This window comes from Rhinolophus sinicus, chromosome 1 (genome assembly GCF_057876585.1).
Source record: "Rhinolophus sinicus isolate RSI-liver-muscle chromosome 1, RSI-T2T, whole genome shotgun sequence".
In the NCBI taxonomy this organism is placed as follows: domain Eukaryota; kingdom Metazoa; phylum Chordata; class Mammalia; order Chiroptera; family Rhinolophidae; genus Rhinolophus; species Rhinolophus sinicus.
In genome coordinates, this window is record NC_142501.1 from 103,959,008 (window position 1) to 103,971,949 (window position 12,942).

The 12,942-nt window shown below is 35.7% G+C and overlaps 1 pseudogene; it reads left to right on the forward strand.

Moving 5' to 3' along the window:
- The window catches only part of LOC109433960 (eukaryotic translation initiation factor 2A-like), a 53,001-nt pseudogene that overhangs the window by 25,904 nt on the left and 14,155 nt on the right, over positions 1 to 12,942 (forward strand).

Sequence of the window (12,942 nt, forward strand, 5' to 3'; positions counted from 1 at the left end):
ATACACACTGGTATGATATCTTGATACATTTTCTGAATTTCATACTTGTACTGTGGCTATGTAAGGTGATGGCTTTGTTCTTAGGAGATAGATGAGGACGTTTTCAGGGTTGAAGGATTAAGATGTCCAAAACTTACTCTTTATTGATTTGGCACTAATCATAATGAGAGTGATACTATGAAGGAGAAGAAGGAAGAGATGATGAAAACTATGCACGTACATTCAGAAAGAGAAAGAAATAGAGGAATTAACAACCAGTGAATCTAAATGAAGGATACACTTTTGTTCATTGCACAATTTTTGCAATTAGTCTGTAAGTTTTAAATTTATTTCAAAAGCATAAAAATATTTTCATGATTATAATGGAAATTTAACTCACAAATTTCAATTTATGTTACTATACATCGTGATACGTAGATGATTTCTGTTTCCTGTGTGTCACACCCCACTGGACACTGGAAGTATTCATAGAAATAGAAAAGGAAAGAATACTGCCATTATTAATCTGTGTTGCATTGACAGTTGGAATATACTTTTGTTCTAGACCCTCGAAAGTTGGAATGACCATATACTTGGGCAATTTAACCTAAATGTCTCATTAGCTATTGTGATAGATTTATGTGTCAACTTGGCTGGGCTTCAGTGGTCAAACATTATTCTGAATGTTCCTAGGAGGGTGTTTTTGGATGAGATTTACGCTTAAATTGGTGCACTTTTGAGTAAAGCAGTAAAATATAACAATGTGGGTGGGTCTCACACAGCAGTTGAAGAATAGAACAAAAGGCTGACACCCCCACTCCCCAACCCTGAGCAAGTGGTGTTCTCCCACATACTGTCTTCAAACATCGTTAGCTCCTCCAGGACATGGCCCTTGGACTTGAGCTGTAACTCCTCCTGGTCTCCAACCTGCTGGCCTCCCCAATCAGATTTTGGTCTTACCAAGCTTCCACAATCATGTGGGTCATAAATTCCTTAAAATAAATCTCTTTCCACAAATATACACATCCTACTGGTTCTATTTCTCTGGAGAACGCTGACTAATATGGCTGTCTAAATCCCCGAGTCAGGGCCAGATCTATGTGTCATGATTAAATTTTAAAATGCCTGAAAACTATAAAAAGAAAAAAAGACAGGTAGAATGAAGAAATGACAAACAAAAGAGGGGATAAAATTCAGCGTTTTTATAATACCTTTTGACTGCATTGCATCTTGCCAATACGCTGTTTGAATTAGTCATAACCTTCCCAAGACTATCTGCTTTTTTTAATTCATATAAAAGCACATGTCCTAATTTTCATTTCTTCAGAGAGAACAAACTTGATCTCAAATAGAGAAAATGACTTATTTATTTATTCAGCCACCTTTTCGCGAACACTCACTTTGTATCAAGTGGTAAGCTACATGCTAGTATCAAAAATGGATGTAATCTGTGCTTTAATCAAAAGTCCAGTCCGGTGGGAGACAGGACGTTTGAATAAGCATAGATTAGACAGGATAAGAATTGGGAGAGGAAAAAATCAGGCAGAATAAAGAACATGGGACAAGATCCTACAGAAAGGGAGAGCGTTATGTGATCAAGAAAATAAAACAGGCCATCGTGTTTGGAACTATGAGATAACTGACTCAAGTGATTTTGGAGAAGTCAGTTCCAATCATCAAGATTCCATCTACAATACCAGAGCATGATATCAAAATACATCTTACGTGCAGTGAGAAGCCGTTCAAAGATTTGGGGTAGGCTAGTGAGACGAGTATATTTTAAAAGGAAGTGTGACAGTATGTGAGGAATGAATTAGGGGGTGTTCCTCTGTGGAAAAGAGGGGGGGTACTGCTGGACACAGAGATGGAATGGGGAAGACAGAGAGATGCTGAGAAGACATATGTTTTGGAGATTAATAAAGAGAACTCGGTAAGGTTGGAGATTTTAGAAAAAGATATTCCAGGGTGAAAACTTAACAAACTTTGAAAGACAGGGTGTAAATGGGTAGGTACTTTGGGTCATTGCATGTCTAAAGGTACATTTATGGTCTCCACATGTGGTAGATTTAATGAGCATGAACTTCTAGGATGAGAATTATTTCCTTTCAGAACTGGAAGGGCATATTCCTCCGTGTTCCTGGCTACCAGTGTTTTTGAGGTGTGAAAGGAATTGATTTTAATTTCTCTTCCAGTATACGTTAAAGTGGAGATTTCTGTTTCTCTGTAGGAAACCTGATCTTTCTTTCTTTAAGCTATTAGTCTTTTCTTCATAGCTACTACTTTTACATTTCACAAAAGGAGGCCTTGTTTACATATTGCATTCACTTTATCAGGTACTGGGTACAATTTCAATATGGCAGCTTTAAGTTCTTCCATTCTAGCAATTTTTTGTACTATTTTCTTTAAAAAGTTGTCTCTGTCATTATACACACACACACAGATGCCTACACATACACACACATAAGTAGGGTTTTGAACATGATTGATTGATGTACTTATTTTATTATATCCATATATTTCTAAACTGTTTTTCTCCTCTTTTAACTCCTATACTAACTCAGAGAGATTTTACACTAACTCAGAGAAATTTTCCTTATTTTATCTACCCACCCTTGTGTTGAACCTTCCATTTTACACCTTATTTTTCACATGCCATGATTTCTCCTTATTCTTGATACCCCGTTTTTGTTTCGTGGGCACAATGTGTCTTCTCAATCTTCGGGACTTGTGAAGTGTTGATCCTTTCTCCTATGGTCTCGCTTCCAGCCCTGAGCGTGGAGCTCTGGCACCTTTAAGTAATAAGGCTGTGGTTTTCTCCACCGTGTGTTTGCAGTTTCACGGGAGGATGACCAGTGTGACCTAGGAAGTCACAACTCTCAGTTCTTACTTCTTCCAATTTCATTTTTCAGGTCTTGACATGCCCCGTTTCTCTACTTTTGGGTGCTTCCCAGCATCTTCAAATCCATTTTTTGAAAACTGATTCATTTAGTAACTTTTCACGTGAGCACTTCACCCTTCTCCCTGAAACAGAAGAAGCCTGATAGGGTTCTGAAAACAGATGATACAATTGTTTGGTTTGGTTTGCTAGGAGTCTTCTTTAAATAAATTACACTAACAATAAAGTTTAAAAGTCTACAATGATTTGTGCTATAGCGTCTTTGAAAGGATGAAAGTTAAGAAGGGAACGTGGGTTCTTATTCAATTCAATTTTTGCCTAGAGTCATTTTCTAGAAAATAAATTAAGGTTAAATTAAGTAGCATTTAAAGGGTAAATTGTTATTGAACATCAGTAAGAGGATTGAGCAAGTTAAAAGTAAAAATTGATCCTTTTCCATAAAGATTGAAAGAGTTTTCATATTTTATATTTGTGTCATGTTAGCAGAGAAATGACTGGCAGTCCTTTGTGTGCTTAATCCATTGATACTGGGGTTTGTCAGATGCAGAAGTCAATGTTTTATGTTTACTGAGACAATCAGGTTAGGAAACCTTTTCCAGAATGGATTTTGCTCACATTATTCATCATACTACTCAAGTGTTCCCATGGAAACACTAGCTCTCTTTTATGACCAGTTTTCCATTTTGTAGCTATGAAGTATCACAAGTTGATATTTACTTGTATTTTGAGAATTTATAGAGAATGTGTAATTCCCCAAAGAAAACGAACCACTTTCATGATCTCTTACTTTAGTCGGTGTGTTTAGTCCTAGTATTCGAATTTCAGACAATATTTTAAGGCTGGATCATTTCATTTTTTTCTTTATCAGAATAAAGAAAACTAAGCCTCGTTTCTATAATTAAAAATAAAACCAGTTTAGTATGTCTATTTTCTTCTAGACTAATCAGAGACATAATCATCCAAACTGATATGATCAGGATTTCTTTTCTAAGAAAATGTTTCAAATAATGACCATCTTTTCTAATTTTATATAATGTTATTAAGTGAATAGCACAAATGTTTAAAAGCTGTTTAACTTGTTGGTAGGGGGACAAGTCTGTCATTTCTGATTTCAACATCTTTCCTGTGCAAACCATGGCAACCCTACCTGTAATCTCAGACTCCTGTAATTTAAAGCTTTATACTCATTCGCTGGTCATGGGCAGATTCTTTTACAGGTATCATCTGGTCATGTATTTGTCTCATATACACTGAGCTATTCCTGGTTTATTTGTTTGTTTGTTTTTCTTTAACGTATATTTCTTTATTTCCCAATTTTACTTTTGTTTTTAATGTTATTTTTGTTTTAGATTTATTTTTTCAGATTTTGTTTCAGATTATTTGTGTTTTTAATTTCTAGGTCCAATCTAACCTATTAAAAGCATCTAATTTATTAACTTGTATTCATCTTTTTAAACTGCTACTCTCTTGAATCGCTTCTGTTTTCTTCCACTATTTTTAGAATCATAGGATTTTAAAATTCAAGGTCATCTGAATCATTTTCTTAACTGCCCATTATTGCAGAAAAAATATTATTGGACTGGGGGCCATCATAAAGCATGACACTGGTAGCTACATTATTTCCCATTTTATTTCTTTCAATTGAATGTTTGAAGCCACAGTCTCCAAACCATGTTCTTGGGGGAAATTAAAGCATGGCTTGTTCCTATTTCATTATTAGAACAAAATTTTCTTCTTTGAATTGACTAAGTTTTATTCTTGGATTATAATAAATTTTACACAAAATACTTGAGAGAATCTAAGCTTTAAGTAGTATATATCCTTAATAATGTAAATTCCTAGTGAATAATATGTACATACCTATAATATCCTCAGTCAAGTAGATTGCCCATTGAGAACATGGTGGTGTAGGTTTCTGTATTGTTCTTATATTGTTCTACATTATTTCACATCACTTTTCTCTTTCTCTTCCAGTGCCCCCAACTTGATCTATATTCCTTTTTATGAAATACTGGAACAATATCATTTACTGCCAGTTGGAATGCCAACCACATTTTAAAATAATAACTTTTGTATGAAAGCAATAATTTTTCATGGCTAGATAGAAAAAGTTCAGTGAAAGGTTAATGACATCTTATTTTTCCCACTTTTTGTAAGAACACATCCGTATGAGTACTAATTTGTACCTGGAAACAAATGCACTCAAATGTAGAAATAAAAGGGATAATGCAAGTTAACCTCAGGCACATTTTCTTTGTCTATACAAACTCCTGAGGTTTAGATACACATTTTAGCGACCTCTGATCAAGCTAATCCACCTGACAAGCAAAACCAGAGTTGTATGATTAAATCGTGCTCACTTGCTTGGTATAGCCTGTCTTAATTATCATTAACTTTTTTACATGTCAAGTATGAAAATTGCATTTAGTGAAAAACACACAAAGGAAACAAACTCAGTTCAGAGGCAGCTGGAATCATAGGGACAGATACTGATAAGCATGTTGTTGACGACAACTCTAGTAAGGCTTTTCAATCACACCCGCTGCTTCTACCACACACACCTTTCCTCACACAACCTCTTAATTTATGACTTCAATTTATTTGCTAGCCTACTTTATTTGTAGGCTCAGTCTAATTTTCACACTGTCAAGAATAATTCAGAGAGTACTGGGTAAGTCTGCTTAGATGAGAGAACATACGTTAATCTTTTCTGACATTAATAGAATTAGCCCTTATTTACTGTGACAGGATTTATTTCATATTGTGTAAATACTAAGTGTGAGTATCATGTTCTCATTGAAACAAGTGTTGGACATGCTTCATATACGGCAATTTAAAACAGGAATTGAAAGTGAGCCTTGAAAACAGCTTGAAATGACTTAAATCTTGTCAAACTTAGAAATGTGATTACTGCCAAATGGGAAATCCTAAATGCTGACAAACAGTGCTCATGGAAGTAACTGAGGGAAAAATGAAGGTCGAGGACCCTTATAAAGACAGAGCAGGCACTCAAAATGCTGTTGGCTCCACGATACCATTCAAGCAGCTCCTCTTCTTGGATAAAGAGAATCTTTTAGACATAACAACATGTGTATAGTGCATACATATTTGTTTTCTTTTTATACCAGGAGAACTGAAATTCAGATAAGTGAATGTCTAGGTTTGGTTTTGTTTTACCGTTTTTCAGCCAGGGAGGACAGTTTGGGGTATCATTGTCAGGGCTGAAACAAACTGGGTGTGCCCGGGAGGGTAGGAAAGGTTAAGATATCAGGATAGGAAATTTACCTGTCTTACAACATTTACCACTGTTTACCTGAGCTACTGGGTCATGCATCCTGGCATGCTTTGTTAATTTTCATTAAAGCAGCTGGGCTTAAGACTGTTTGCCTGTATTTCACATTGCTTAGGAGAACTATTTAAAGAAATGACTGAGAACTTGGTGGGGGTTTCCCCACTCGTATTCTACTTGCGATTAAATAGCAAAGTCATATTATTTCTCTTTCCATTGAGTTGGCCTGATGTCACCAGCTGATTAGCCAGATGATTTAGGCCAAACAGTTGTTTGACAGTCCTTTGGAGAAGTTTTAAAACACGAGAGTCTTACAATCACATCTTTAGAGGATGGGTGTGTACATCTCAGTTGGAACTACCGTGTAAGCACTATAGGGTGAAAAGGAAATACTAATACTGGCTTCCTTCAAATGTAAGTGACCTATGACTTGAAAAAAAAAATAAGTAGAAAGGAATACTGGAGCTTTGTTCTTTTGAAATGAGAGCAGAGATAACATTTCCTTGAAACCTCAATTATGTATTTGCCAGAAACATATGGGGGCATTATTAGACAAAGATGTCATATTTCTCAAACAGTTTATTTGTAGCTGTCATTGGGGTGTGAATTGCACAGCTTAATATAGTATGCAAATGACTGAAAGCAAGTGAAGAGATTTGCTTCATTTGTTGCATAACAGCCATTGTTAACTTGAATTAATATACCTTATCCAAAATCTTAAAGAATATATACCAAATTAGAGTTTCTTTATTTTGGGGAATCATTCAGGACTACTTTATAAAACATTTATGTACTTAAAATTGTCTTTTAAAAGTATGTCTTTAAACAGCCATTCCATATATCAGTGACAACTCCAATTTTCCTTAATTTGGTGGGAGCAATGATGTTATGATATAGCAACACCACCAGTAACAGGAACATTTCATTCCTTAGAAACATGATATCCAAAATGTTAGGTTTTACAAATTAGAGATGTAGTTCATTGGAAAATCAGTACTTTAGAGCTAGAAGACACTCTAGGGCTCATACAAGCCTAATACCCAACCAAATGTTAGGAAGGTCAAGTGGCTTACCCAAGGTCACACCTGGACCTAAGGCCCAGACCTTATTTAGTCATCTAATTCTTCCTCTACTGTAGCATGTTGTCCCCCTTGAAATGTATCTGACTAACCTTGACTATATTATGACTATTGAGTGAAATAAAACTATGTGTTTAGTTTATTTATCTTAGAATTATTTTATTGGTTGGTGTGTTTATTAGTATATATCTTCCTCACATTTGTTTCTTAGTGCTGGATTGTGTCTTTCAGTTTTGTTTCTATGTTCCTGGATCACTTCTTTCCTTTACATCATCATTTCTAATGGCCCTTGAGTTCCACCATATTGTAGAAAATAACTGTTGGTCATGAAGTAAACCTCAAGTTGTTCTCTGGTACAGAATTTTAAATGACCCTTTGAGGGACTGGTCTATATTATGAAGCTCCAATCACTCTGTGAGATATTGGTTTCTATAGACTGAGCTTGGTTTATTTTCTTTCAACTTAAATTCTAGAAGTCTTAGTATGCACATATGCTTTCATTGCTCTTGGGTAAATGCCTAGGTAGATTTATGTTTAACTTCTAAGAAACTGCCAACTGTTTTCCAAGGCAGATAAACCATTTTACATGCCCACCAGCTGCAGAGGAGATCTCAAAAAAAAATTTTTAATTAATTAATTGACAAAAATATTGTGTATTTACTAATAAATGCAGTTCTGCAGTCCACTTTGTGAAGCAAAGTATAATTTGTAAGTCACAGAGACTGGACAATAGTGCCAGTGGGTGATAGTGTGCAAACGGAAATGGGAAACAACAAAGCACGTTATCCTAGAATTACCACTTTCTAGATGAGTGATCACAGCAGTTAAATGCCAAATATGACTGTGACCTGGAGGGATTCTGGAGGCTTTCCAGGAGCAGGTGAGACCTGAGCAAGGCCGTACAGCTGAGCAGGCGCCCAAGAGGCAGGGAGCAGTCTTTCCCATAGAACACAATGGGTAATGAGCACCCAGTATTCCAGAACTGTTGGCAGAGAACTCAGATGTGGGATAAAGAATGGCGTTTTGATTTCTGAGTGGCAGATAACAGTATCTAGAGCTGATGGAATTTGAGACATCAAAGGATTAACATTTTAATTTAAATGCTAATCTTTTAAATTCTGTCTCCATTCTTTGGGCTGCAAAGCAGACCATATTATATATTATACAGAGAGAGACCACTGGCTGTCTGATCTTGACCATCGCTGACTGTGTGCAGTCATAGAACTACTGCAGCATGAGGTACGAGCTGGGAAAAAGCCTGGCATACAAGCCAAAAGCCAGCTTAACATGTTACAAAATCCTGTTTCAAAATGGAAATTTCTTAGTTAAATTCCTGTTATATAATCAAATATCTCCATTGCCAAATGTAAATATATTATCTACTCTATACACAGGCTGGCCTGAATCTTGAAGTGACAAAACCTGTGGATTCTTGAAAATATGCTCACAATTTACTAAATGCTTTATAAGAAGGCAAAAGAAAATGAAAACAAAACAAAAAAACCAAAGAATTAACAAATCATAATCAGGTGTTAGGAAAAGGCTATGAAGATTCAATATCAATTCCTCCTTCCCGGCTAAGAGTAATCCTAAATCATTCTTCGACCAATAGGTGTTTCCACTCCAAAAAGAAGGAATAAAATGTGCACTGGGTAATATATTTTGGCTTTAGTAGCTATTTTACCAGATATGTTTTAACTTGCTTTGCCCCTGGTGAAGAGGTGAATACCGGACCAGGCGGGGACCCCGTTTGTTCTAGATGTTTGGCAGAGAGTGAAGGCATCAGCCACTGTGCCTGGTGCCCAGTGTCATTCAGCAATTCACACATATGCATGACCAGCACAGACAGAGACTGAGCAACAGTCCTGCGCACAATGCATTTTGTAGATGTCACCAAATAGGGGAAGCCATGTTTCTTTACTTAAAAAAAAAAAAAAAAAAAAAGGTCCCTTAAAAGTCAGATATCGGCTACAGTAAATACGAATGATAATAGATCTAGTAGAGAAATGGCAACTTTGTGTGACTTACCACTTACACTTGCAGTCCTCTCTTTCCCCCCACTTTAGAACAAAAGCTGATAAAAGGAAGTGAAACCTCTGAAGATCATTGCAGGGACACAAAATAATCCAACTGTTCATTTAGTATTTGTGTTTGAGAGTGGCCTTTCATTTCTGAATGTTTTTTAGTGCCTCCTGAATCTTTTGGAAATTGTGGCTTCAGAGAGAGAACTGTGTGACATTTGTGATATTTGGAATAGACAAGTTAATTTTAGTGAATTCATGTCTGTTTAATGTCAGTTGAGGTGACCTCAGAAAACAGTTTACTATTTTAGAGATGCAAAGTTTGGCTTGATAAAAGGGAAATTCACCGCATATACTGCGTTTTCATATAGTTTTATTCATTGAGGGGCCTATGAAAATGGGTCTTCTTACTGAAGACAAAATGAAAGAAACACAAAGCAAACATTTCATAAAATGTCTTTCCTACTGAGGAAATGGATCTCCTGTGTCACGGGAAGAAGGAAGGCACACAGCTGACTTGGAGCCTCCTTGCTTTTGTCCCTGACTTGCTCTCCGCTGTCTCCTGCAGGCGCCTAGGAATAGTGGTTCCATTTTCCATTTCAAGAGTGACTTTACTTTCATTACTACAATACTTCCAGCAGCTCTGGGAGGGAATCATGGAAGTCCTTGTCATGTTTACAGATGTGGAAGCCACATTCAACAGAGGGCGAGTGACCTGTTGAGGTCACGAGGCTAACATGTTGGGGTAACAAGCATTAGAACCCAGGTCTTCCGACAACTTATTTCATGTTCTCCTCTCCTTTCATAGAGACCACTGGCCCAGAGATACATGGATGGTTGGCAGATGGAACCAACGACCCATGGTAAGTAGAGAACATTGGACATTCAGTGTAGCCCTTTGTAAAGTGTATCTCATTGTTGTACCTTAGACACTGTTTTAAGATGGGTTGCACCAGAAGCTGATACAAGGATTTGAATGCCAATAGTTATGCATATTAAAGTTTGTGAAGCACTGTTACAGGTAATTCATGAGAACACTAAGGTCAGTGACTCTGTGTTACAGAAGATTGTCCAAAGGGAAGGAAAAATAATCTCCAAACAACTTAGTACCCTTTGCTATCCTAGCACTCTGCTGAATTATACTATTTCCATTCTACTTCTTGACTTCTGATTACTTTTTTCTCCTTTGTGACGGCAGTTCCAGAAAAAACCTAAAATACAATATTTTATATAGTATAAATATCTCTATGTATACATATATAAATAGCTCTATTTCAGCTCAATGGAAAATATACAGCATTGCAGATGAAATTGATGTAATTAACAATAATTTATGTGGAACCCTTTATGTTTTAATATATCAAAATAAATTAGTTGCTCGTAGTAAGTTAATAATTAATTTGAGATGTTTATGGTAAGATGTTGACTCAATAATGTATTCTGTTTTTGTCTAGATTTGAATATTTATATAACTTAGAAATAGGTATTAAAAAAGAGAGTATTTTAAACTCTTATAATTGGATCTATTTCTATTAATTTATAGTCAAGAGGAGTACATTTATTTAAGATAGAGAAATACCATTTGCATTACATTAACATTTTACTAAGAGAGACAAAATGTTGGTACTCATTAGTATAAAGGAGCATATTAGACTTTAAGTGCGTGGCTTTGACTTGGTTTTTGTATAAGCAAAACATCTCATTTTTTTAAATTATGACTATTTGGATACTTAGCCACTTTTTCCTTACTTGCTGACTTTGTAGTTATTTTTCTTTCACTGTTCTTTTTCTTTCTTTCTTTCTTTCTTTCTTTCTTTCTTTCTTTCTTTCTTTCTTTCTTGTTTTTTTTTTTTTTTGCTTGTGATTTTCATAACTTATTCATGTTTTCCTCCTTTTTTATGCCTTAGGGACCATCCTATAACTCTTACTAGTACTTAATGACTAAAAATACCTAGATGCCTTACAGTTAATGCTGAGCTTAGTCTCTAAATGCTGCAGAAACCTTGTCTAAACCTGGACAGAAACCCTGGCCTCCTGTGGGATGTGGTATGGCCACAAATCCTCTTGGAAACAACATGGGATACAAATAAGCAAGGAATAAATATCTGTGGTGTCATGAAAAAAAATTTCAGGCAGTGTGCTTCATGTCAAATTATAGGCACGACTCTCTGACATTCCACCAGTATGGAGGCGTTCCTTAAAGAAGGAACTTAAAGTGTGTCCCTCTCAAGAGCACGTCCCTCTCAAGAGCACATCCCTCTCAAGAGGGATGTGCTCTTGAGAGCGACACACTTTAAGTTTTCTGAGTGATGGTCCTTAGATTTCAGAGAGTAGGCCAATAGGCCTTACCGGGAAAGGACAAAGAGCCAGACCAGGGAGCTAGGAGCATCCAACACATATTCTGCTACTGATTACATTTTCTAACTCAGACTTTTTAAAACTAAAGACAAATGAAGGCCTCTTATTAACAGAGAAATTTGCCTTAATGTGGAGGGAAAAGCCCTGCAGGTTTATTTGTTTTCAGACTAAAGAACCATTAAATCAATTAATACTGAATTTGGGAAAAGATGAGGATGTGGGCTGGCTGCAGGCCTCACTTTAGACTGGGGATTCACTCTTCCTTGTTGAGTGTCTGCTCTCTCTGGGGTGACTTGCTTTCTCTCTCTAAGCACAAGTTTGCTCATCTCTAAAGTAAACTGGACTGAATGACCCCTAATATCCCCTCATTGTTTTTGTTTTCCAAAGAACAATAACAAGTGAAAAAGAAAATGAGTGATTTTTTAAAGTTTTACTTGTTTTAAAATTACCACCTTAGGCTTACAGATCTGGAGTTATTTTCTATGATTTAGTGAATTAAAAAATATAATGAAACTATTGGAGAAAAGGGAAAATTATTTCGGTAAAGCAATAGAATCATTATTTAATGTTGAAGCTCCAGGCTTTATGGGTTTTGAGTGGAATTTAAAGCTGGATGAGTCTTTTATGTCTTACCACGTATTAACCCATTCTTTAAAAGAAGTAACTTCCTATCTTGCAAAAGACTGCAGTAATTTCTGACATCTTTCAGACATTGTACTAATTATATTATGAACTGCACATGAATTCACTTTTAAAAGTAGGAAATGAAATAATTAAGTTCTTGCCTGAAGACTTGAGAACATCCTACATAAATTAATGAATCCCATTAGAGTGAATTTCACTATGAATGCACACATGAATGATAATTGTTGTTAGAAATAAAATAAATTCGCCTAGTTTAAAAGTGCCAAGTGGTTATAATGAGTGAGTACAGTTACACCTGGATAAAATTAGCTAGAAATATGATTATAAATTGTTTATAAATGTAGACTGTAGAAGGAATTTCATATTTCAAATAATTTTCTCTGAATTAAACCATATTTCTTAGAACATGCTCAATATCAATATTTTGTCCTTATACTACCTAAGACTCAAAGATGACAATGGTGTTTGGTGTTTGGTTATATATAGGGTGCATGAATAATACTTTATGAGGTAAAAGCAAAATATTTAGGAAATGAGATGATAAAAACTGCATTTGCAAGAGACAACCAAGATGGCACAGTAGGTAAACCACATCAAAATTACAACTAATCTACAAAACAAATTATTGAGAATTGCCTAAAACCAAGCTGAACTGAAGCCTTTCAACTAAGGATG